The sequence below is a fragment of the Panthera onca genome, chromosome D1 (assembly GCF_046562875.1).
Source record: "Panthera onca isolate mPanOnc1 chromosome D1, mPanOnc1 haplotype 2, whole genome shotgun sequence".
Lineage (NCBI taxonomy): Eukaryota > Metazoa > Chordata > Mammalia > Carnivora > Felidae > Panthera > Panthera onca.
The window spans coordinates 30823509-30847712 of record NC_138348.1 but is presented as its reverse complement, the minus strand read 5'-3'; the positions used below and the strand labels follow the sequence as shown (position 1 = coordinate 30847712).

The window sequence follows — 24204 nt, the reverse complement described above, 5'->3', positions numbered from 1 at the left end:
TCTATTAATGTAAATTGTATAGATAACAAAATAGACACAATTATTAATAAATTCTTATACAGTTTTTTGATAAAATTCAAATTTTCATCATTGATGTCAGCTATTTCTGACGTCCAACAGATTCTCTGACTTTGTTCCAGTTTGGCTGTCCATTCTGATGACCAAACCTCCTGATGACTTTCCACCCTTTTGCTTAAGTGGAATGACCTAGCTTCCATAACTTGATACCATGGCCCAGTTAATACAAAGCTAAAATAACTAAATGTAAAGTTTTAAGGAATAATTTTATTTTCTCCTAGGCAAGCAGAATACTTTCCTCCTTTAATCCAAAAAGAGTACAGAATAAATTCATTAGTATCCTAGCACTTGCAAGAATAAGAGCCTGTTAAGATTCTGCCTTCAAATATAATGTCACCTATTCTATTACCAAGCAGCAAGAAATGGGTTTTGGTGATCAATTGGCATATGTTGTTTTGATACAATCACTCATATAACAAGACCAGTAAATGAAGCAAATACCGTCCCCCTCAGGTGAAAGAACCCAGAGCATTGTCAACATCCTTTTGGCAGATAATAATAGCCCTTCGTTACTGAGGCTTGTGTACTATTACATAATGTTCTGTGACTTAATACACCCATAGCATTTTTAACAACCGTAAACTTCTCCTAGTTATAACCACAAATTGATACATAGCTAGTTTCTTCTATGAAAACCATTATGGGTCCACAGCAGCCTTCTTCATGGAAATAATTCCTACTTCAGAAATTACAAAACCTGCAGAAGAGCAGAGAAATTTCCATTGTGTTCTACAGAATTATCTCTACTGGAAGTCTTTACAAGAAAACAAGGTTAGACATGCTACTGAAAGACAGATTTAATGTTTATATTATTTAAAATATGCTATTACCAAACCCTTTTGCTACAAATGTTTTGAAATGCTTTCAAGGAATCTTAAGTTTTCCCTTATAGAATATTGGTTTGTGAGCAAAAATCGTTGGAAACATGCTTGTAATTCATGTATCAAAGAGAATTTCAAGAGCCTTTGGCTCAGTTGTGATCACTGACATTCAGCATCCTGTACTACTCGTATTGCAAGACATTGCTCATTTATCAAGTTAAAATTAATTAGAAATGTTTGCTCATCTTGGAGAACACTCACAGAACAAGTTACTTGCAACCCAAGGTTTTACTGTAGTAATTTCCTGACTTGATGTGATTTCTATAATCAGGCACTTTTTAAAATATATATATATATGTTTTAGAGAGAGACAGCACATGAGCAGGGGAGGGGCAGAGAGACAGGAAGACAGAGAATCCCAAGCAGACCCCACTCTGAACTCACGAACTGTGAGATTATGACCTGAGCTGAAATCAAGAGTCAGACATTTAACTGACTGAGCCACCCAGGCGCCACCCCCCACTTTTTAAAAATATTTATTTGGGGGCGCCTGGGTGGCTCAGTCGGTTAAGCGTCCGACTTCGGCTCAGGTCATGATCTCGCGGTCTGTGGGTTCGAGCCCCGCATCGGGCTCTGTGCTGACAGCTCAGAGCCTGGAGCCTGTTTCAGATTCTGTGTCTCCCTCTTTCTCTGCCCCTCCCCTGTTCATGCTCTCTCTCTCTCTGTCTCAAAAATAAATAAATGTTAAAAAATTTGTTTTCTAATATTTATTTATTTATTTATAAGAGAGAGAGTAAGGGAGGGACAGAGAGAGAGGGAAACAGAAGACAGAGTGTATGAATCAGCCACTGTTGAAAACAAGTGACAGAAGTCCATCTCAAAAAGGTTTAAGAAAAAAAATGGTATAATTTATATTGATAATGTAACTAAGAAGTCCAGCCTAAGCTAGGTTGGATCTAGAGACTCAAATGTTGTCTTTTTTTTAGATAAATTCTCCTCATGTGGTAGCAAAAATGACAACTGTCAATTAATTCTAGTTTTACATAATACTTAAAGCTACAGATCCAACTGTAAAATTGTTTTGAACTTTCCAATTGATGTCATCAGTTTTATAGCCATCCTTGAATCAATCACTATGGTGAGTGGATGCAATGTACTAATTAATTGGTCAGGTCTTATGATTAGCTCTGTGGCCAACCTTCTGCACCAAAATATGTGTAATGGATTCTCCATGAGAAAGAGGACTCTGTCAGCAGAAAGTGGGGGTGGTGATGAAGCACAAAACTTTGAGCTGACTAAAACTTCAGCTATCACGGTCCACAACAGTTAATTTTATTTTAATTAATATCAAGACTCCTAAGGGGGAAAAGCACCATTATTTCAACTAACATTAAGAAATTGTCATTTCTGAAACTTGATGCTGCTCTCTCTGTAGGGACCTTTATTTGTTGCTGGCAAGACTTACACCTCTTTTAGTTATAGTTATTCATCAAGTTGTCTTCTAAAATTCACTTTGACCAATCAATTCCTATGTGGGGAGTCTGTGAATCCAATAAAAGGACTGTCTGATGGTTGGGTAGTCCTTTTTTCCATTTAAAGCTTTCTGGGCAATAAATGAATAAAATGCGACCACGACTCATTTAACAACATACCCCAATCCACTGAGCTAATCAGTCCAGAAGGTCAGCAATAATTATGATTCAGATGGACTCCAGGAAGATTCCAAGAAAAAAAGAAAAGAAGGAAAAAAGAAGGAAGGACAGGAAGGAAGGAGGGGTAAAATCAATGTACATTTGATCCTTGAACAACACAAATTTGAACTGTCAAGGTCCATTTATATGTGAATTTATTTTTTATAAACACAGTACAGTACTGTAAATGTATTTTCTTTTCCTTATAATTTTCTTAATAATATTTTATTTTCTTTAGTTTCCTTTATTGAAAGAATACATTATATCATACACATAATATACAAAATACATGTTAACCAATTGTATATGTTATCAGTAAGGCTTCTAGTCAACAGTAGGCTATTAGTAGTTAGTAGGCTATTAGTAGTTAAGTTTTTGGAGGAGTCAACATTATATAAGAATTTTTGACTCTGTGACGGTCAGCACTCATAACTCCCATGTTGTTCAAGGCTCAAGTGTATATCAAGTTATTTGTCAGATTCTCAGCCCATAATGTGAGGTCTGTAAGAAATACCTCATTAAAATGTGTTTTCAGTCAACCAAATATTGACTCTGGTCCCCACTTTAGTAGGCTGAAAGGTCATGTAACCTGGTTTGTTGTTAGATCATTCCCCATGCTCCAGAGTGTGCAAAACACCAGGATCAAAATGACACTAAGACTTCGGGAAGCCCCATCTGGTTTTCAGTCACCCATTCATACCAGTGGCCATACAGGCACCCATGATGATCCCAATCCATGTAGGCAAGAGAGGTTGCCCTGCTGCTTCCCTGTGAGGCTTCAGTCATATGACTCTTAAGTAAGGCTGGGAGGCCTACCAGGTGGCAGCCATTGTCCTCTGAGATTTCACCATCATCCCCAAAGCAACTGAATACTTGAGCATAGGTGCCCTCTTTTCTGGGGAGGCATAAACTTTCCTGTCTTCCCAATTTCTCAGAAGCTCCCCTCCCTGCTCAGTTTATTTCTGACTTATATACCTACTCCTGACTCCCTCTCTAGCAAGACACTAACATCCTATTTATGGCTTTGAGATCATAAAAAATAAAGTTTAACAGAACAGAAAAAGCATGATCCAGCTTCTGCTTTCTATAGAATATATTACAAATGTACCAAAAACAAGAAATTACAAAGCATGGTTACTACCTTAAAATGAGGATGAAGGGGAAAATTAAAGGAAAAAAAATCACCATTTCCCACTAGGTCATTTGCCCCATTTATTTGAAAGGAAACAGAAAAAGAAGAGAAAGAATGTGAAGTTTGGAAAATTTAAATAAATTGCCAAAACCCATCTGCCAGTAAGTGGTAAAATCTGGGTATTTTTTTTCCAGTACTTTTTTACTAACCTATCCTAAGATGATCCAAGTTGAGACATTTTAAAAATTAGAGTTGAACTCCACAATTAAAATCGTCAGTTGATTTTATTACTCTTCGAATTGTTTAATTTTGTCAATTTTGTTGACAATTGCTTTAGAAATATCTTTGGATTTCTTGAAAAAAGTCTTGGTTTTAAGAACTTAATCATCTATTAGAAAAGTCTTTTAGAACTAAAACTTTCATAAATTACAATGGTATAGCTTAGGATTCAAAATGGTGAGGGTACTAGAATTTTAGGGGGGAAAAACCATCAAAAAATAAAATCCCTGAACTCCTATTTCTTATAATTCCCTGGTAGCAAAGTGGGATTTGAGAGTCTCCTTTTAGTTGCAATTGTTCCTAGCTGCCTTACTCATAAGACATCAAATGCTGAAACTAAGTCACGTGGATAAATTTCCTACCATTAAATTTCTAACAGCAAAGAATAGATATGTGAATCCTCTGCTTTTACTATATATGTTCAAAGATCTGGGAAAGTTCCCAGAAAGTATGTGGGTTAGCTGAAGTCCAAATATGTGAGGGAAAACTGTGCTGTGAAGAATTGTTTAGCAACAAAGCTAAGACAAGAGTCATTAGTTCTTTACAATAATGAACCTATTTGATGATCACAGGCTCTGAATCCTAGAACCCTTAGGATTTCTCTGAAATTTAGAGCAGTGGAGATTCTGTTTAAGCAGAGAACAATCCTAGAAGAGAAATTAAGGGAGTTCATAGACCACTAGACAATATATTCTCTGCAAAATAAATAATGGCCTTGGTTTTAAGCTGTATTACAGAAATTCAGTAGAGTTGCATGATGCGTGCATTTAATTTACTAGAATTTCATATATAAAACAACTATATTTTTTAAAAAAGCCAGATCCTCCTGGTGATTGATTATAGAAGATTTTTCAAAGTCATTTTGACTTTACTCAGTTTTTGCCATAAGTTCTAAATTTTGAATCCGATCCCAACACAAGAGGATGTTGCTGCAGTGTTGTTGACTAAAACTAATGCTGGCTGCGGGACAGGATGCATTTCAAAGACTGCACTTAATCTCAACTTAAGTGAATCTTACTTACCTCATCTGCAAAGTCAGGGTACAATGTCTGTTTTCTTACCATCATATTAGCCCTTCTCTAAAAATCATATTACATAATAAATATGAGAGTATTTGATTAATTCTCAAAATACCATTTAAATTTGAGCTACCAGTTATTTACATGGTGGTTAATGATATTTTTATTCTTATTATAATCAGGACCCTCCTTTGAAGATTCAACCAAATCTTGCAAGGGTTTGTAAAGTTTAAAACAATTTGCACTAACTGTAGTCTGTTCAAAGGGCCCTTTACAGTCTCTTGGATCTGTACCCTTAATCCAGTTCAGAGGATGAAGTTGCTATTAGTGTCTACTATTTATTATTTTTGGTATTGCTACCTCTGTTTTCTTTCTTTTTTCTTTTCTTAATCTTCATTTATTTTTGAGAGAGAGAGCGCAAGCAGGGAAGGGGAAGAGAGAGAGGGAGACAGAGGATCCAAAGCAAGCTCTGCACTGACAGCAGAAAGCCCAACGTGGGGCACGAAATATGAGAACAGTGTCTGGTACATTATAAATGTTCCCCCCCAAATTGGGCTAATTAATTAATACATAGAGACCTCCTACTGGCCTCAAGCTTTATCTACTATAATATTTTTATCTCCCAACTTTCCATTTGATAGCACTGGTTTATATGCTCTCTGTATTTTAAAAATAGAATTCTTTAGGGGCACCTGGGTGGTTTGGTTGGTTAAGCTTCCAACTCTTGATTTTGGCTCAGGTCTTCATAAGGTTGATCCCTGTGTGTGAGATCAAGTCCTGTGTCAGGCTCTGCACTGAGAGCATAGAGTCTGCTTGGGATTGTCTCTCTCCCTCTCTCTCTGCCCCTCCCCTCTCATGCTCTCTCTCTCAAAATAAATATTTTTTTGAATATAACTCTTTAATGTATAGATTATCAAATCATAAAATTGATCTCATTAAATTATTGTTCTTCTTCAATTTCCTAATTCTTCTATTTTTTTTTCTTAAACTTGATAGTCGGCCCCAAATACAGAAAACATGGTTTTATCAATTGACCTATATTGTAATGTATAAAACATGTAATTTCAGGGGCACCTGGGTGGTTCAGTCCGTTGAGCATCCAACTCTTGATTTCGGCTCAAGTCATGGTCTCATGGTTCGTCAGTTCAAGCCCCATATCAGGCTCTGTGCTGACAGCGTGGAGCCCGCATGGGATTCTCTCTGTCTCTGTCTCTCTCTCTGCCCCTTCGCTGCTCGCACTCTCTCTCAAAATAAATATAAATGAATTTTTAAAAAAATTAAAACAAGCAATTGTTTGAATCAATCAATCTTAAGATGCATTCCAACATTTGGGCTCATATGATAGAACCCTCCCTTGCCAGGGAAAACACAGCAGACCTCATTTCTGGGAACTGTATTGTTTTCATTTCAGTTGTTGTCTTGGCAGTTGGCCATGGGGGTAACAAAAAAGGAAAATGCAAGCAAACATCAAAGGAGTTCAATGCTTTAGAAGTACCATTGCCATTGCCAATCTCCATCCCACCACTGGTATCTGTTCAGATTTTTAAATAAAGCCATGCTGTTTACTACAAGTTGTATTTTAAACTTGAAAGGTGCAATCAATATATAAAACTGCTCTCAAACCATGAAAATGGGCAGTCAACTTCAGGCCTTGCCAAATTTTAATCAGGGCTTCCAAAACTAACTGGCCCTAGCAACTGTTTTTTCCAGACCTCTCTCAAAGTAAGGAGAGAAGCTAAGAGTAAGTGAAAGGGCTTTTGTACATGAGAATCTACAGTGTATTTTTAAAAATTATTTAGAGAGAGAGAGCAAGAAAGAATGCACACACATGAGTGGGGGAAGGGCAGAAAAAGGGGGAGAGAGAGAATCCCAAGTAGGCTCCGTGCTGTAATCTTGAAGTCTGATGCAGGGCTCCATCTCACGAACTGTGAGATCATGACCTGAGCTGAAATCAAGAGTTAGTCACTTAACCGACTGAGCCACCCAAGTAGGTACCCAGAGAATCCACAATGTATTAATTTCAAAATTCCCTTCTCTGGACCCTTTGATTCTCCCCACATTGAGGTGAGCACTTCCCTTCCTTTTTCTTGTCCTTTGCGACGGAGTCTACTGCACCAAATCCAGAAGTACAAATGTAATTGTATTTGTGTCTTGTGCTTAAGAGGCAAAAACTTAATCTGCCCTGTTAAATAGAACTTAACTGAAACACTACCGTTTGAAACTCATTTTCTTTTGGGTTGTCAAATTTAGTGTTCTTTCTCTCCCCTTTACTCTTACGGGATTATTTAAGATCCTAGGGAAATTACTTGTCATCCTAATATGAGGAAACCGTGGCTCTCCTTGTATCCATGGCTGCTTGGTATGTTGTCCATCCTAATGGACAGAGGCAAAAATTTCACTCAGGAAATTTTCAGTCTCCCCTCCTCATCCTTGCTAACTCGGGCCATGGCTCTGTTCTCATTCCCATTTCTAAGTTCTAAAACCCAACTGTACCCTTCACCCTGGCTATGGCTTGGACTTCTCCCTTTAAACTCTGCTGTGGGGTCTTCTTGACCCATGACATACACATGGCAGGTACCCTGGCTCAATACCTCTGGGTTTTACACCTCACCCAGGCATGTCAAGACTTTTCCTATTTGACCTTTGTTCACTAATAAACTGGATTAATTCTGAATTTAGGCTGTTACAATGCTTCCCCAAATAACATTCTGCATTCTCCCCCAATATATACCCTAAAATGCACATATACCCTGTCCATTCTTTGGGATTCATCTGAGTCCAGGATAACTGCTCAGGAAATCTGGTTAAGTAAAGCGCAAGTTCCAGTTGTATTTAACTGGTGAAAAAAGCAAGCATCTTTTTCTGTTTGATTTTTTTTAAATTTTTTTCTAGTGTTTTTTTTTTTTTTTTTTTTTTTTTTTGAGAGAGAGAGAGAGAGAGAGTGTGTGTGTGTGTGTGTGTGTGTGTGAGCAGGGGAGGGACAGATAGAGAGGGAGACACAGAATCTGAAGCAGGCTCCAGGCTCTGAGCTGTCAAGCACAGAGCCCCATGTGGGGCTCGAACTCACAAACTACAGGATCATGACCTGAGCTGAAGTTGGATGCTTAACCGACTGAGCCACCCAGACGCCCCAATTTCTGTCTGATTTTAAATTTTAGTTGTTAAGGGTGGAGGTGTTCTTTGGAGAGGATTTGAAGATGCTGTAAGTGAGCCTATGATATTCTGGTCCTCTAATTAAATGTCTTGCTAATGACAAGATTGTATGTCACCATCTTTTTTTAAACAGATATTTATGTGTTTATTTCATAAACTCACATTGTCTTTTCCCTTGAGCTGGTCTCTGTCAGTGCCATTAAGTAGGGGGTTTGGGCTCAGTTAGTCCTCAGTGTGACAGGGCAAAAACTCCAATCCAAAACAAGCCTGTAAGCTTTGTTGTTTCCTCTGAGGAATCAAAAATAGAAATGCACTTGGTGGAAGGCTGACCTGATAGGTGCCTGGGATACCTTTGAGCTTCTGATAAAGCAGAGGGTAGTCATGGACATAATATGCAAAGAATAAATGGGTTTATTTTTCTTAAGAGGAGAGGCAGTTTAAAATAGATTCTTTCTTTACTTACTCTTTGTAACATATTGTATGTTTCTTATGAAAGGATTTCTTTTCCCACATGAAAACTGATATTCTCCTGCTCTGATATTGTAGTTATAGAAATTCTGATATAAGAAAAATATTCCACTTCATTCCAGAATTGAGTTTTCTAAATCATTTGAGTCATCCCACAGTAGCTTGCAACTCTGTGGGTGCTAAAAAAAAATACAACAACAACAAAAAAAACCCAACTCTTTGTTGAATAATGCTTCTCCTGAAAAAGACCACATAGTAATTATCTTCTCCCTTTTAAAAGTGGAAAACAGTTACCCTTTGTAGATCCATAGCACCTACAGAGTTTAAAATATTGTTCAAGCAACTTGAAAATGTGTTACAATCCTAATCAGAAATAAAATTCAGTACTGTTCCCACTTCATAGGTATTAAAATGAGACATGGGGAAGAGAGTGCAGTCATTCAAATATAATAACTCATATTTATTGAGTCTTTAACATTTGCCAATCACTGTTCTGAATATGTACAAAGCTCACTTAACCCACATCACAATCCTATAAAGTTAGTACTATTATTATCCCCTTTTTACAGATGCACAAGCAGGTGTAAAGCAGTTGGGCAACTCACTTAAGGTCACATAGACAATACGTGTAGGCTTGAGACTTGAATGTAGGCCTCCTGAGTCCATTGCTAACCTTCTTAATACTATTGTATGTTACCTTTTTTCCTCCATCTTTTTTGAAATATAATTGACAAAATTGTAACATATTTAAAGTGTACAATGTGATTATTTTATATATGTTCACATTGTGAAAGGATTTCCACAATCAAGTTAATTAACACATCCAATACTTCATATAGTTACCTTTTCTATTTTTTTTAAAATTTATGTATGTATTTTGAGAGAGCGCGCCAGCTGAGGAGGGGCAGAGACAGAGGGAGAGAAAGAATCCCAGGCAGGCTCCATGCTATCAGCACAGAGCCTGATGTGTGGCTGGATCCCATGAACTGTGAGATCATGACCTGAGCCACCATCTGGAGTCCAACACGTAACCAACTGAGCCACCCAGGTGCCCTCATGTAGTAACCTTTATTACAATGAGAATACGTAAGACCTATTCTCTGAGCCAGTTTCAAGTACACAATACAGTATTATTAACTAAAGTCACGCAGCTGAATATTAGATTACCTTATAACTGGAAATGTATATCCTTTGACTTATATCTCACCATTTCCTTCATACCACTCCCTCCCACCCCCCCCCACCCCCCCACCCCCCACGTAAGTCCTTGGTTGCTACCATTCTACTCTTTGTTACTATGAGTTTAACGCTTTTTAGGGTTTGGGTGTTTTTGTTATTTTTTTTTTTTAGGTTCCACATATAAGTGATACCATACAATACTTGTCTTGCTCTCTCTGGTTTATTTCACTTAGCATAATGCCCTCCAATTTCATCCCACAAATGGCAGGATTTCCTTATTCCTTATTTTCTGTGGGTGAATAGTATCCCATTGTGTGTATGTGCACACGTGCACATAGGCACATACTCACATGCACATGCATGCATGGGTATCATATTTTCTTTACTCATTTATCCATTGATGGACACTTAGGTTGTTTCCATATCTCAGTTATTATGAATAATGCTTAAATGAGCATGGGAATACAGATATTTCTTTGAGATAATGATTTCAGTTCCTTTGGATACATATCCAGAAGTGGGATTACTAGATCAGATGATAATTTTATTCTTAATTTTGTGAGGAACCCCCATACTGTTTTCTATAATGGCTATGACAATTCATCTCCATCAAGACTGCACAAGTCCTTTTCTCCATATCCTTGCCAACATTTGTTATCTCTCACCTTTTTGATAATAGACATTCTGACAAGTGTGAGGAGATATCTCAGTGTGATGTTGATTTGCATGTCTCTGATAGGTAGTGATGTTGAGCATCTTTTCATATATTTGTTAGCTATTTATATGTCTTCTCCGGAAAAACGTCTATTCAGGTCTTTTGCCCATTTTTAAATCAGGTTATTTGTTTTTGTTTTTGTTTTTGTTTGTTTTTTTGGTTTTTTTTTTTTTTTTGGTTTTGTTTTGCTATTGAGATGTAAGAGTTGCTTATATATTTTGGATATTAACGTCTTACTGGATATATAGTTTGAAGATATTTTCTTCCATTCCATAGGTTCCCTTTTATTTTTATTTTTTCATTTGTTTCCTTTGCTGTGCAGAAACTTTTATTTTGATGTAGTCCCACTTATTTTTGCTTTTGTTGCCTGTGCTTTGATGACATATCAAACAACCATTGCATTGACCAATGTCAAGAAGCTTTTCTCCTACATTTTCTTTTAGGATTTAATGGTTTCAGGTCCCACCTTTGAGTCTTCAATCTCCATTGTGTTGATTTGTGTGTATGGTACAACAGTGTAATTTTTTAAATGTGGCTCTCCAGTTTTTTCAAGATCATTTTTCAATAAATTATATATTTTGGGCAACCTTGTTGAGAATTAGTTGGCATATATGTTTGGGTTTTTGTTCTGGCTCTTTATTCTGTTCCACTGGTCTGTGTTTGTGTCTATGTCAACAGCATACTGTTTTTGATTACTATACTTGGTGATATAGTTTGAAATCAGGAAGTGTGCTACCTCCACCTTTGCTCTTCTTGCTCAAGATTGTTCTAGTTATTTGAGGTCTTTCATAATTCCACACAAATTTTAAGGTTCTTTTTTTCTATTTCTGTAAAAAAAAAATGGCATTGGAGTTTTCATAGGGATTATATTCAATCTGTAGATTGCTTTGAGTAGTATGGATGTTTTAACAGTGTTAATTCTTATAATTCATGAACATGGGATATCTTTTCAATAATTTGTGTCTTCATCAATTTCTTTCATCAATGTTTTATAGTTTTCAGTATACAGTTTCATTTCCTTGGTAAAATTTATTCCGAAGTATTTTATTTTATTTCTGTTGCTATTGTAAATGGAATTTTTTTTTAATTCCAATGCAGGGTTTGAACTCACAAACTGTGAGATCATGACCTGAGCCAAAGTTGGACACTCAACCAACTGAGCCACCAAGGTGCCCTAAAGCCAAACCAATTCTTGAAAAATTTAAACTGCAGGTGGGTCTAGATGTTCAGAAGACAAGTCTAGTGCTTGATGGTACCTGGTTTTAAATATATATATACACATATATATTTGGTACCTGGTTATATATATATATATATATATATATATATATATATATATATTTGAGGCATCAGCAAATGTAGCCAGGCTTGATACTTTCTGGAGATTATCCTCTATAAAAGAAACTCAAGGTTTTGAGTTTGAAATACCATTTATCCACTTTAAGGACCTTTGTCAAGGTAATTAGATGAAATATAAATAAATATAAGAACCTACATTAACTTAATGCTTTACAGTTTACTGAATGTCTTCCTGTAGGCATCATATTTAAGAAAGGGAAGAGATGTATGATTTTTCATTTTTTATAGTTGAGAAGCAGAGGCCCAGATAGTTTAAAAAGTCTTGTTTAAGGTCTCACAGCTGTGAAGTTACATGATTGCAATACAAATAAATTTCATTTCTCTTTCAACTATGTATCTGGAATGGTTTAGCACTTGCCATTTATGGAATATTTTCATATTTGCATATTTATTGTATTCTTACAGTAGCCCCAGAGGGTGATGGTGTGCAGCATTTAAGAATATGGACTTCAACATCAGATTGACTTGGTTCAAATTCTGACTCTGCCCCTTACCATGTGACCGTAGACAAGGTACCTCACCTCTTTGGGTTTCAGTTTTCTTAGCTCTAAAACAGGATTATAATTATATCTATCTCACAGGGAAAAGGGAGGATGTGTTAGTATTAATAAATTAGATACTCTGAGAAAAACACTTGGAACAGTGCATGGTACAAAGTAATATATGTGAGTTTTTACACTCAGTGTATGCTAGTTCTTACATAGAGAAAGGATTATGTCCATTTTACAGATAAAAGGACTGTGGCTTCAAGTGAAATGACTTACCTATTGAGCTGGAATCCAAACTCAATTCTACTGATTCACAGTCTGTTCCTTACTACACCAGCTTGTGCTATGAAGAAATCTGGGTTTTACTGAATTCTTTTCAAGTTGTAGCATTATATATAGACAAGGGTTCTACATCCGGTGTCCATCTGTGAATTTCAGGGTTTCCGAAAACCCTCTAAAATGGTACAGAAAATGTACCTTAGTATATTTTTCTAGAAAAGAATTCATATCTTTCATCAGATTCCTGAGAAAGTCATAAAGGTTAGGGGCCAATGATTGTGCAGGAGTACGGCATAATATTTAGGACTCTAGGCTTTGGAACTGCTTGAATTCAAATCACAAATATAACACTATAAGCTCTGTGACCATGGACACTGGTTCATGGACAATTTCTCTCTAACTTTATTTTCTCATCTTCAAAAGAAGCATGATAATTTGTAAGGATTAAATTAATTAATATGTATGCAAACACTTAAAACACTGCTTGGCAATAACAAGCTCCATAGAAAGATTGCTGTTATTATAATTGTTATGATCAGGGGATGTTTAAATCCACCTGTTTGGAACCGTAACCATCCTCTCAATAGCTTTGAAGATGATCCTCAATGACCCCAAACTCCTGGCTTAACATCATTGTGTAATCCCCTACTCTTGAGTGGATTTACTGATCAGCTTCTAATGAATCAAATATGGCACAAGTCATGGGATGTCACTTCTGATGTTAGGCTGTAAAAAGACTGCATTTTCTGTTTTAAATGTTCTCTTTCTCTTTCTCTTGGACTGCTCACTTTAGGGAAAGCCACCTGCCATATTACCACGTAGCCCTGTGGAGAGGTCCATATGAAAAGAAACAGAGAGGCTTCTGGCCAACAGTCAGCAAGGAAATGAGTCTCTCAATCTGATAGTCCCAAGGAATAGAAGCCCACATGAGTTAGCTTGAAATATTTTCTCCAGTCCAGTTTTCAGACAAGACTTCAGACCCAGCCAAAAACTTGGCTGCAATCTCATGAGAGAACTCAAGCCAGAGGCATCTAGCTAAATTTGGCCCAGATTCCTGACCCACAGAAACTGTCATATAATAAATATGTATTATTTTAAGCCACTAAATTTGGTGGTAACTTTTACACAGTTATATTACATATAATAGAAATGCAAAGTACTTTATAGACATTATCTCATTTAGAACTTACAACCAACCTACCATATAGGTATCACTGTACTGATTTATTGAGGAAGCCTGAAGAAATCAAATGACTAACCTGAACTGTTAGTGAATTTTGACTGACTCCAAAGCCCAAGATCTTTCTTAGCTAGGTTATTAATTTCTTTTGTTGACTCATTTTTGAGACTACTGCTTATTCTGCATAGGTTTTATTTTTAATAATTAAAATAAGAACTACTGAAGTTATTCAGGAATGAACTTCAATCTACTTTTGAAACTTATTTCTGGTCTTTATTTAACCAGATATCGGAAGCCTGAGTAACTGTCACATAGCATTAGGTTTTCCAACATTTATGTTATTGGAAATAGAATCTAAGATTTTTATAAACATGAAATTATAGACTCTAAATCTGCACTCTTCACAATAGCCTCTACATTATTATTGTTATTTATTTTTGTGGAACATAGCCCTTTATTTTTTTAATGTTTATTTATTTTGAGAGAGAAAGAGTGTGCATGAGTGGGGAGGGGCAGAGATAGAGGGAGAGAGAGGATCCTAGGCAGACTCCACATGCTCAGCACAGAGCTCGATGTGGGGCTTGAACTCACAAACTGTGAGGTCATGACCTGAGCTAAAATTAAGAGACCAATGTTTAATGGACTGAGCCACCCAGGTGTCCCAAAACACAGCCCTTTAAAATAGTAACTCATAGGGTGCCTGGGTGGCTCAGGTCATGATCTCATGGCTTGTGAGTTTAAGCCCCCATCTGTCTCTGTGCTGGAGCCTGTCTCAAAGCCTGGAGCCTGCTTCGGATTCTGTGTCTCTCTCTCTCCACCTCCCTTGCTTGTGCTCTGTCTCTCTCTCAAAAATAAATAAACATTAAAAAAAAATTCACTCATGTTTAAATTAATCAATGACCCTAAGTAAGATGGATAATTATCCATTGTCCATGGACTCCCATTCTCAAACAGAATTTCCCTCAATTAGTCAGTGGTCTCTTGACTCCAGGTCGTTTGACTTTCAGTCCAGCAGGCTGTCAGTTCCATCCTTGATTTCCTAGTGCAGGAAATACTTAAAGTTCTGGGACAGTTAATGACCCATGACAATCCATTTTAAAAAGCAATAGAACCCTTTTAAAATTGCAGTCAAATTTGAAGAAGGACTCTAAAGAAGAGGTATTTATGACTTCAGAATATAGCTCAGGCTTCATAAACCAATTCTTGACAAAATCTCTTCTCTCTGCCTTTTTGAAATAATTAGTGACTTTAACTCAATAGAATATTAAAATTTGATCTCTGGTTACTGTAGCAAATTGAGAACAAAATGAAAATCATTAATCCCAGAGACAAAGATGTCTTGGATACAGAGACATTCCAGTGGAATATGTTATCAAAATGATTAAGTATATTTTTGTTTCAGACACCAAATTTCCTTCTTTCTGTTCATCTATTTATCCAGCATCTATCTGTGTTAGAATCAGTCACTCAATATTGAAACTATCCCTAATTTCAAAATAGACATACTTGGAAATAAATGTTTTTTGGGTCACTAGTGCCCAAACTAGTGACATAACCATAGTTTTTTTAGAGGTTGAGTCATTTGAATGTGACATTGTTGAATCTGAACGATATGATGAATATATCATATAAAAAAGTTAGGAATGAAAATCTAGTTTTTGATACTGTATATATTATAAAAGTTTTTTTTATTTAGCTTTATCATTTTAATAATACCTTTAAGATCCACCCTGGTTGACTTTACTCATAGTTTGTGCTGAAGACTAAAACCAGTTTGTGTGTATGCAGAGAGCATACATCTCTGTTGGGTATGGTGAAATAAAAGATATGTTCATCATAAAAATTAGACTCATAGAAGATCTGCCATTGATGCTAGTGAAATTATCAAGATTAACTGTCAATGCTCATTGCTTTTGCTATGTTGAACTCCTTAATTTTTTTTGAATGGATTCAAACCAGGAATTGGCATAATCATTCATACGATCTCAACCTTAACATTAAATTCTATGCTGTATGGGGTAGAACAGTAATGAAAAGCTTAGGATCAAGGGATAAGAGATTTAGGCCCTGTTGAGCTACCAAGTGACTTATAATGCAACTTTGGGAAAGGTGTCTTTCCCAAAGGTGTGGGAGCAATACAGCTTCAAAGAGTGCACTTGCTTTTCTAGTAAAAAGCAGGATCAATCTTCTTTACCTATAAAAATCGATCTTTAAGATTCCTCCCAATATTAATGTTCCAGACTGAATAATTATGACCCAATCAAAAGTGCCTTAAAATGTTTAAATAACCCAACCTCTAAAAAAATATGGTTAGGTTACTCCTTTATAGCAACCTATAAACATTTACTTCTAAGTACAGTAGATCCTCACTGTTTAAAGATTCTGTATTTGTGAATTTGCCTGCTCACTAAAATTTATTTGTAATCCCCAAAATCCAATATTCACATTGCTTTTATGGACATTCATGGATATGAACATTGAGGTAAAAAATTGGAGTCATACAATGTATATGTTTGCAGTTGAGACCAAATAAAGTTCAGGCAAATTTCTTCATTCTTGTTTCAGTTCTCACACTATAAATAAGTGCTTTTTGAAGTCCAGTTGGTGCCATGTTATTTGCATTTTTCTACTTTTTGCTGGTGATTTTGTTATTTAAAATGGCCTTCAGTGGTGTATACACACACACACACACACACACACACACACACACGTACGCGCACAGTGGAATATTATTCAGCCATAAAAAAGAATGAAATCTTGTCATTTGCAATGGTGTGGATGGAGCTACAGAATATATAGCTAAGTGAAATAAGTCAGTCAGAGAAAGTCAAATGCCATATGAGTTCATTCACATATGGAATTCAAGAAACAAAACAAATGAACATGTAGGGTGGGGAAAGTGTAGGAAAACTAAGAAACAGACTCTTCACAATAGAGAACAAACTGATGGTTGCTGGAGGGGAGGTACTTGGGGTGTGGGGTGGATGGATAAAATAGGTGATGGGGATTAGAGAGGTCACTTGTGATGAGCACAAAGTTTAGTATGTAAGTATTGAATCACTAAACCTTATACCTGAAAGTAATATTACACTGTATGTTAGTTACTATTTAAATGAAAACTTGGAAGAAAAATAAAATAAAATAAAATAAAATAAAATAAAATAAAATACTCCCCAAAGTAGTGCTGATGTTCCTTAGTCCAAGAAGGCATGCGACTCAGGCATGAGTTATAGTGCTGTTGGCCATGAGTTCGATGTTGATAAATCAAAAATATGTATTAAATAAGGTGGCTTTAAACAGACATGAACATAAAACAAGGGTATACGTTGACTGGTTGATGAAAAAGTTGTGACCAGGGAATCGTAGGAACCTAAAAACCAAGTATTTCCCCTAGGAGCTTACAAAAATATCTTTTTTCTAAGAATTATCTCTCTAAATAAATCCTTTAGTAAATGTATAATAGAATTTTATTTTTATACAATGTTTTGGGTGCTCACCACAGTATTCAATGTGACAGTTATAATGTAACATATAGCTAAATATTTAGGATTTTATCTTTTTTTGTCTGTTAATAATGCTCTTGCTATTTCTAAGTTTCATTTTCAAGATTAGTCCCACTTGAGTTGTACCTGAATGGTCCAAGGTTTCATTTGATGTTGTAACTCCTCAAAAACATTATTTTACAGGGTCCCTCCCTTCCTATCACTCAGTAATACACTTACCTTCTTCGAGTTCACGTTCAGCCTCCTCAATATTCTATCTCTGGGAATGTAACAACATCATTTCAACAGAAGCATATCTGAACATCTTAATACACGGCAGAACATACTTAGTGAATGGGATACAGGTGTGAGAGCAATACAGCTTCAAAGAGTGCACTTGCTTTTCTAGTAAAAAAAATTCCTTTTTGAAACCCTGTGATCTGAACCATCTGCAGATAATTTGATAAACAGAGGAAGGGTGAAAACAAAAGGTTGTGTTAACAGATTGTTGAATTACTAATTTTGAATTCTGCAAATACTGAAACTCATTTCACACCAATACAGGCAATGAGTTTTATAATAGTTTGAACTGCTAGTTAAATAGGAAGAAATAAGCTCTATTTAACATAGAGCCATCCCTGTGTGGTAGAACAATGTACTGAGATATTAATTTGCATTTTATTCTCACTGCTGTAAATAATTCACACCTCTTTGTTTAAAGAAGGTCGATTTTTTTTTGGCTTTGCTTTCCCAAGAAATGGGGGAAAAACACAAACATACCCCCCAAAAATCATTTCCAAACAGGACTTTTTTTTTTCCAAAAGTCTAGGCTCATAAGAGAATATGGAACTAGGTTATCTGAGGAGAGGTATTTCAGGGACGGGAAAGGTAATGGATTATGCTTGGAGTAGAAAGGTTTTGAGAGAGTTTTTCCAGAGAATGGGGAGTAGATATTTAAAGAGTCCAGAAGCATTGGAGAATGATTGCTGCTCCAGATTCTATAATTGGAGAGATGCAGGTCTCCGAAGAGAATGGCCGCAAGGTGTATCTGAGGATTCAGCAACTAGACACGGCAGTTCTCAATCTGGGCAAAGAACCAAGCACCTCTTTGTTGGAGGCAGAGAAAGTGCATGCACCAGTGATGACCAGTATGTACTGTAGACCAGGCCATTCTACAAGTATCATGATTCTTGTGTGACCCTAGGCTCCCCACAAAAACACGAATTTCGGTTTTTTAACCAGGTAGGCAAGAGTCATGGGCAAACTGATGTGTTTTTTTTAATATATAGAAAAATAAGATAATGTTTCTTGCACTGGGCTACAGTCAAAACTGTTACCCATAGATTACCTCATGTAATCTTCCTAACCTGCAGTATTGAAACCCATTTTACAGATGAGAAAAGTGATGTGTAGAAAAGTCAAGCCAGAGAACCAGGAGGTAACAGAGCTGGGATTTGAACCCAAGAAGCCTGGCCAAGAACTCTGTGCCCCTGAATACTCTGCTTTTCTGCTGATCCTGTCATGTGAGTGTCAGGCCACTTAACTCTTTTTAAAAGTGGTCTGCTATAAATAATTATCGAGCACGTGTTTTATCTCCTCTCAGCTCCCTGAGGCCTGGCATGCTTCTTATGCTTTATGTTTCTTACAGTGCCTTACACTGGCCCTGGAAAAAACATGACACCCTTACATGAATATGTAGAAATCAAACTTGCTCAAAAAACAGGTATGAATGTACATGTGTACACATACATGTATATACATAGTCTTCAAAACATAGATGGTCAGGATTGATCAGATGCAGTGCAATAAACAGCTATGTAAAATGTCTCAAGCCAAGTTAATCGCATGAATTAAATGTATTAAAATACATGTCCACTAGAGAATGCATTGATATTTTTCATTATCTGTTTTACTTCATGGCATCAGAGTATAGAATAAAAATGGTAATTAGATGCATCTTTTAAAGCAGCTTCTAAACTATATCTCTGAAAAAAATTTTTTAATAAATTTTTTTTAATGTTTATTCACTTTTGAGAGACAGAGAGAGACAGAGCATGAGCAGGGGAGGGTCAGAGAGAGAGGGAAACACAGAATCCGAAGCAGGCTCCAGGCTCCGAGCTGTCAGCACAGAGCCCAACACGGGGCTCAAACACACAAACCGTGAGATCATGACCTGAGCTGAAGTCAGACAACCGACTGAGCCACCCAGATGCCCCTGAAATTTATTTCGAATGGCATTTCAGAACTATTTTGAGTAAGAAATATATGATTTCTAAAGAGTGTGCTGTGGTTAATAGGATGGATTCTGTTTGCACACTCAACTCCCCCTTCAGACCTCAAGAACTTATGCCCCAGATGCTGCAGGCTGCCAGCTGCCAGTCCTCAAAGCTAAGCTCTCACCAGACATTACCCTCAACTGGGGAGAGCTGCCTCAAGCAATGTTGTTCCTTCCTATATTTCCCCAGAGGGACCCTGCACCCTATCACTGGTCAATGTAGGAATATAATGGTAAGGCCCTCCTTGCAACAGCTTGGGACCACTTTGGCAGGCCATTACCATTCCAGAGCTCCCTGGAGGAGCCAGCTGTGGCCTTCCTTGAAACTCTATCAACTCAGCCAACTTCTACCCTCTGCCCAGTCCCGCTTTCTTTCCTTTCCTTCTGCGGGTATGCATCCTGAGAGCCCTCCAAATAAACTTCCTCATGCTAATCTTTGTGTCAGTGTCCGCTTCTTATGGAAATCAAGCTGGGACACCTCATGCATCCAAACAGATGTTGCATGCTAAACTGACATCAGCCTTGTTCCTTTGGAGGCACGTTCAATACATTTTCTTCCAGCTAAGGATGTATGTAATCTAACCTAATGGAAGCAGATAAGCCATGACTCAAAAGAGTCAAGAAGCATATCTGGTCCAGCATGATGCCCAACATTAAAAGAAGAACCCCTTCTAAGCAATTATTAGATCCTCATATGATAGTGTTCATTGATTGCAACTGTGGCTGCTAACACTGAGTGCTTATTAGGTGGCAGGCACTGTGGTGACTGCTTTGCATAGGTTATTTCATTTAGGCCTTATAACAACCCTCTAAGATAGACACTATTATCAACTCATTTTACTGTAAGGCTTACAGTAGTTAAAGAACTTTCTCAAGGTTACATGGTGACATGGCTTTCTCTGCAACCTTAAGAGGCTGCTAGATTCCCTCACCTAAATACATAATGACAAAGAGCTGTAAAGAATTCAGTAATGCATTTAAATTACTTTCTATTTTATTCACTGTAAAACAGCACCTGGACTCATTTGAAATATAGTAGTATATAAGCACTATTTTTATTCAGCCTGCAGAAAATTTTTGGAATACATATGCATTTGAAAACCTCTACAATAGCAAAACACAGGAAAAAAAGTGGGAGGGACATTCAAAACTGGCAAATGCTATCAACTTTGAGAAGCAGTAACCGAAGGGACAAAGTAGAAAATTTTAGTAAGACTTGGTGCCGATTTAACATTTACTATCATTATTGTTTCCTGAGAGCCATCTTGGGGAAAGAAGGTAAGCACTCCAGATCTTGAGATTTTCATTATTCTCTTCAATTTTCAGAGAAGTGGACTAAAGGGGTAAGTAGGAATGCAGGAAAAACAGTCAAGGCAAATTCTTAAGAATAAGTGCCACACTGGATGATGAGTGAGCAGGAGCAAGAAATGCCAGCAGGGACATGATTTTCCAAAGCTACATTTTGAATTGAGTGAATTAACTGAAGGCTTAGTGTATTCTACCAGAAAAACAGGATACTCCTCCAACCAAGTGAAATAAACCATAGTAATGGATATTTGACAACATCTCAGAAGAGAGGGCAAATCCTAAGGGTTTTAATTTTTTTGTCAAAGCAAACTGCCATGTCAGGAGCTGATGAACTCTTCTCCTTCTCTTGCCTCTGCCCCTACTTTAGGCAAAAAAAAAAAAAAAAAAAAAAAAAAAAAGACATAAACAAAAGAAAAGAGAGAGAGAGAGACAAAAAGTGAGGAGAGGAAAAGAGAAAGAATCATAAAGCCCACAAAAGGCAGGCAGGCAAGTTTAGAACACTGCTTGGAATCTATAGATTTCAACAAACTTCAGATATTGATCTTTTCACAGAAAATAATGCAAATTTTATCAATTTTGACAAAACAAATATACTAATATAAGTAACTATAAGAGTATAATACATAAGAATGTGTGGGAAAATGGAGGCAGAAATGCAAATCTAAATCTTTCCTATTTTTCACAGCAGGAAGGCATTCAATACCATTTCATCTTGAACTCTAGAGTTCAAAACAGTGACTGGCACGTATTATTTCACAATATGTTTTTACCTGCCTTTAGGACAATTTATTAGAAAATAGTATGCATTTGGGGAAGAAATAGTTATTGGATGCTCAGCTCATTTATATTTACTTTCATTTGTTATAATAATTTAATATATTTAATTTAAAATAGAATGCATTTCAGGATGCTGTTTTATGAAAATTGTTTCCATTCATCTATTTACCCACCTAATCTTCTATCTATCCACCTACTTATTTGTCTACTTATCTGCAGACCAAAGAAATATCAGCTATTATGTTCACTGAATGGAGATGGTGGTTATCTTGTTAATAAGATTATTTTTCTTTCCTGTATCACTTAAGCTTTTTAAAAATGATAATGTATCATTTTTTATAAAAATAGTAAAGCTTTTCTTGTATGGAAAATTTTTTTATTATTATTATTTTTAATATGAAATTTATTGTCAAATTGGTTACCATATAACACCCAGTGCTCATCCCAAAAGGTGCCCTCCTCAATACCCATCACCCACCCACTCCTCCCTCCCACCCCCCATCAACCCTCAGTTTGTTCTCAGTTTTTAAGAGTCTCTTATGCTTTGGCTGTCTCCCTCTCAAACCTCTTTTTTTTTTTCTTCCCCTCCCCATGGACTTCAGTTAAGTTTCTCAGGATCCACATAAGAGTGAAAACATATGGTATCTGTCTTTCTCTGTATGACTTATTTCACTTAGCATAACACTCTCCAGTTCATCCACGTTGCTACAAAAGGCCATATTTCATTCTTTCTCATTGTTGTATGGAAATTTAAAAACAAGACCACCCAAATGAGAAAAGCAATGTCTGCTTATTCAAACCTCTTGATAGTAAGAGTGTTGGCCACCAATCACGTGCATTTTGGCAGTTACTCAAAGGCAGGCAGAAGGACAGGAAAGCTTTGTAGTGAAAAGAAGGGAAGGCTTCTTTTCAGTCAGGTGTGCCCTGACGGGGGGCTGTTGGCTTGAGGAAGCTGGAGGTGGGTATTCTATGTGATTGGTTAGGGGTACACATTTGGCTTTCTCTGGTCGGTCCTAAGTTGGAAGCAGAGACGAAAATTAGGAAAGTTGTCAATTATTAATCAAGTACTTAGCCATTTGGGAGCTGATTGTTCCATGAGTTATTGTTTGGCATCCCGGGCAGATTGCTAGGGATGGTGGTCTGACTTCCTACAAGTCTGCCTTGTGTATAGTAGGCTGGCTTCTGGGGCTGATCACTATAGATAATGGTTCAGTTGCTGTATATTATGAATCAGAGTTATATATATATTTTACATATCTGGCCATTGTCCATTTGTATGTTTTTTCTCCCACTTAAAACAAACAGATAAATAACAACATTAAGTCAAATTATGTGAACAATTCTTAAACTGTTCTTTGGACTTTATTGAGGGACTTTGGAGAATGAAACAGTAATGGGAGTACCAACTAGTCCCAGCTCATGGTTTTCTTTTCCATTTTATCATTATGTCTCTTTCTAAGCCTTTGGGTTCTTCCTAAAACTTTGATTAAGGAAATATTCTTGGATTGCAAATTTGGATAACATTCGATTAGATGTCCTATTTATCTGAGCTATTCCCAGGAAATACTGACATAAGTTGTGACATAATATGCAACACAGCATAGTGAGAGTGAATTATTGTGTGACTTGGAGAATTGACTAAAGCCTGTTTTCCTCATCTCTCAAATGGGAAAGATTTATTTTTATAAATAATAAATAATGTCAAAAAATTGTATCTTAAGTATACTAACGGGCTAATGTCAGGAGAAATTTAAGCTGTTTAACCTAAAAGACACTATGCAAGAAAATGCTTATATTTTTAATTTAATGTATTTGATGTTGTTTTTCTATTTGTAATTGGAATGATTATGTTGCTATACAAAATATAAGTGATGTGATCTTGGTGCTCTGATTATGTCTATACTCAGTTTATATTGCACTGGAATTAAAATGATGAGACTATTCCTATTTCTGATTAAAAAGCATGAATTAAAATAGCTTGGATTCTTAACAAAACTGGGTGCTGATTTTGTCAGTAGATAGTTTGTCTTTAGATTGACTGACTTTCCCTATTTTCTTTCACTGTGGTTATCAGTTAGAGCCCATACTACAATGCATCGTCAGTCTGAGAACATGGTTTCTTTCTTGGCTTAATGCTTCCAAAGCTGGAAATAGATTCAAATCATCTTTTGTTTGTTTGTTTTAAATATGATCATGCCTGGGGCACCTGGGTGGCTCAGTTGGTTAAGCATCCAACTTTGGCTCAGGTCATGATCTCATGGTTCAAGAGTTTGAGCCCCGCATCGGGCTCTGTGATGACTGCTTAGAGCCTGGAGCCTGCTTTGGATTCTGTGTCTCCCTCAGAGCCTGGAGCCTGCTTTGGATCCTGTGTCTCCCTCTCTCTCTTCCCCTCCCCTCCTCATACTCTGTCTCTGTCTCTCTCTCTCTCTCAGAAATAATAAAATAAACATTAAATTTTTTTTAAAAATGACCATGGCTGATTATGAATGATTTTATTTTGTTACACAATTATTTATTCTAA

General features: G+C 36.6%; 1 long non-coding RNA gene across 4 annotated transcripts in view; it reads left to right on the top strand.

Moving 5' to 3' along the window:
* LOC132661586 (uncharacterized) overlaps nt 1–24204 on the top strand; it is a 69645-nt gene that overhangs the window by 24512 nt on the left and 20929 nt on the right. For 2 of the 4 annotated variants that reach the window (XR_013550165.1, XR_013550164.1), the window contains exons 4-5: nt 12300–12406; nt 18717–24111. This is a non-coding gene — a long non-coding RNA (uncharacterized LOC132661586). Of the gene's footprint in view, nt 1–12299; nt 12407–18716; nt 24112–24204 lie in introns of those variants that run through there. The other 2 variants (XR_013550166.1, XR_013550167.1) reach the window with 2 other exon arrangements.